We start from the raw sequence: 3,365 nt of genomic DNA on the forward strand, positions 1-3,365 counted from the left end.
CCTTGGCATTTTATTTATTTATTTATAAAAATATTTATTTATTTATTTATTTGGCTGCATTGGGTCTTAGTTGCAGCACGCAGGATCTTCATTCCCACGGGTGGGATCTTCATCGCGGCAGGTGGGATCTAGTTCCCTGACCAGGGATCGAACCTGGGCCCACTGCATTGAGAGAGCAGAGTCTTAGCCATTGGACCACCAGGGAAGTCCCAGGCACTTTATTTTAATTGTAGAAATAGTTTACCATCACCAACATCCTCTTTGAGCCAGGAATTATATGGTAGATGCTGTGAAGAATTAAAAGGCAGCAAATGGGTGTCTCTAATGGCAAAGCTCAGGTGAGGGGTGAAAATAGTCAATGTGGCTTTGGAATCCTGCATTGGCAAAGCGACTCTATCCAAACCTCAGCTCTTCCCGTATATTCTTTTATTTAACACTCCCAACGGAAGTTCCATTTTCTCTCCATTTTACGGATGAGAAAACTGAGGCATAAAGAGGCCAAATACCCTGATCCAAGCCACACAGGCAGCAAATGGAGAAGCCAGAATTGAACCCAAGTGGTCTAGCTCTAGAAGCCAGACCACTTGGGTTGTCACTCAGCCTTGTTGCCTTTCTGTATCTTCATCTTCCCATCTCTACCAGTAGGATGGATTCTTCTCATTCATATTTAAATGTGCCTCATCTTACCATCTTAAATTCAACTCTCCCTTGACCTCACATCTCCTTCCAGCTACTCCCCCTCTTCTGCTCTTTACCTCCATAGTTCTTGAAGGAGTTGCCTACTTGCATCATCTCTGTTTCCTCACCTCCCACACACCCCTCACCTCACTCCAGCCTGGCTTCAGCCCCTACTGCCCAGCCATGTTAGATCTTGCTGAGGTCAGCAATGACCTCTATGGCTAAATCCAGAGCATGTCACGTTGTACATCTCAGTGGTTTCCAATACTGTTGATCACTGTCTCCTCGAAACTGTCTTATCTCTTGACTTGAATAACTTTCCCATTTCTCATCCTACCGGTTTACTCTCTCCACAGCCTCCCTCTTCTGCTGGCGAATCCTCTTCCTGTATGACCTTTAAATATTGCAGTGATACATGGGCTCCCTCATCCCTGGGCTCCTTTCTCTTCTAATTCTATACCTTTACCCTTAAAAGGCTCATCTTGGGCTTCCCTGGTGGCATAGTGCTTAAGAATCTGCCTGCCAATGCAGGGGACATGGGTTCGAGCCCTGGTCTGGGAAGATCCCACAGGCCGCGGAGCACCTAAGCCTGCAAGCCACAACTACTGAGCCCGCGTGTCACAACTACTGAAGCTCTCAAGTCTAGAACCCGTGCTCCGCAACAAGAGAAGCCACCGCAATGAGAAGCCCGCGCACCGCAATGAAGAGTAGCCCTGCTCGTCGCAACTAGAGAAAGCCTGCGTGCAGCAACGAAGACCCAGTGCAGCCAATAAATAAATAAGTAAATAAATTTATTACAAAAAAAAAAAAGCTCATCTCCACCCAAGGCCACATTTACCATCAACACCCTGCACCCTGAGTATCCCACATGGGTACCTCTAGCTTGGCTCTTTCTTCTGAGTTCTAAACTTTCATATCAGACTGCCTACTCCACCTCTCCACCTGGTGTTTCCTGGGCACCGAACTTTAGCTTCTCAGGAACGAGCTCGTGATCTTCCTCATCCCCAACCTGCTCCCTCCCTGGGGTTTCCATGATCAAGTCTACGGCTCCATCTTCTATCCAACTGCAGAGTCATCCTTGACTCTTCCACTTCCTAGCCCCCAAATCTAATTATGCACCGAGTTTCTTTAACATTCCTCCTAATCATCTCTCACGTCTCTCTACTGTTTCCAGCCCTAGACTTAAGTTACCTTCCTCTCTGGCCTGGAATAGTTGAAATCGCCTCCTGAAAGGTCTGCTTGCAGTCCCTCTTTGCGTTCTTCACATTGCAGCCAGGGCCATCATTGGCAATCCTGTCCTATCCAGTCCTAACACCTGCTCCCCAACTTAAAACCCTTAAAAAAAAAATGACTTCTTGTTGCTCTTGGGGAAGAGGTTGAAACCCTGAACACTAGTCGCAATGCGTTGCATGACCTGGCTGGCTCTGCCAGCCTCTCCTCACCTCGGTGTCTGCACCCAGACCTCACACCTGCTCAGCCTCCCCCAAGCCCTCACCGCTTCAGCGCCTCCTCACGCCACGGCCCCCCTTCCTGTGACAGTGAACCCACCCTGCAGATCTCCACCTGAACTTCCCCTCCTCCGAGAAGCCTTCCCTGAGCCCTCAGATGAAGTCAGGACCCTCTGTTATATGTCTCACCACCTCCGTTACCTCTCTTTCACAGAGCCTTTCATGACTGTAATGATTTCATTATGTAAATAGTTGCTTAGTCGGTTTCCCCTGATAGACAAACTCCAGGAGGACAGAAACTGCCCCTGTGTGGCTGTCCGCCCCATTCCCAGCACCCAGAACAGTCTCTTTCCTCTAACAGGGACTCAAATAAAAGAATGAATGAATGACTTGCCATCTTCAGAATTTCCAACTCCATCTCCTCTGATTATTCCTTACTCATATTTTATCTGGGGTGTTTAGAATGTTAATAAAAGTAAAAGTAGATTATATTAATTTGGTCTTTGTGGCTACTGTATTACTAGTGTCAGAAAAAGTGATTTTATACACTCAACATCATTAGCCATCAGAGACACACAAAACAAAACCACAGTGAGACACTACTTCCCATTCACTAAGCTGACGATAGTAAAAAAGACATGTGTTGGGAAGAATATGGAGAAATTGAACTCTCATATGCACTATGGGAATGCAAAACGGTGCAGCCACTTTGGAAAACAGTCTGGCAGTTCCTTGATGTGTTAAACGCGGAGTCACCATATGACCCAGAAATTCCACTCCTAGGTATATGCCCAAGAGAAATGAAAACATATGTTCACATAAAAACTTGTACATGAATGTTCATATCAACATTATTCATAATATATTTTTGACTATTCGTAATAGTCAAAAAGTGGAAACAACCTAAGTGTGCATAAACTGATAAATGGGTAATTAAAATGTGGCATATCTATACAATGGAATATTATTCAGCAGTAAAAAGAAATACGGTACTTATACATGCTACAACATGGATGAACCTTGAAAACATATGCCCTGTGAAAGAAGCCAGTCACAAAGGACCATGTGTTGTGTGATTCCATCTTTATGAAATGTAGGATAGGCTAAATAGACAAATGTATAGAGATCGTTAGTAGATTAGTGGTCGTCTAGGATCAGTAGGGTTTGGGGAAATGGGCAGTGACTGCCCGTGGGTAAGTGGTTTCTTTAAGGAGTGATAGAAATGATCTAAAATTAATT

At 45.2% G+C, this 3,365-nt stretch overlaps 1 non-coding gene across 1 annotated transcript; it reads right to left on the minus strand.

The window, feature by feature from the left end:
* Positions 1-132: 132 nt before the first annotated feature.
* Positions 133-205, minus strand: TRNAE-CUC. Its single transcript has one exon. It is a non-coding gene; the product is annotated as a tRNA-Glu (tRNA).
* Positions 206-3,365: the final 3,160 nt, after the last annotated feature.

This window comes from Balaenoptera musculus, chromosome 4 (assembly GCF_009873245.2).
Source record: "Balaenoptera musculus isolate JJ_BM4_2016_0621 chromosome 4, mBalMus1.pri.v3, whole genome shotgun sequence".
NCBI classification, from domain to species: Eukaryota; Metazoa; Chordata; class Mammalia; order Artiodactyla; family Balaenopteridae; genus Balaenoptera; species Balaenoptera musculus.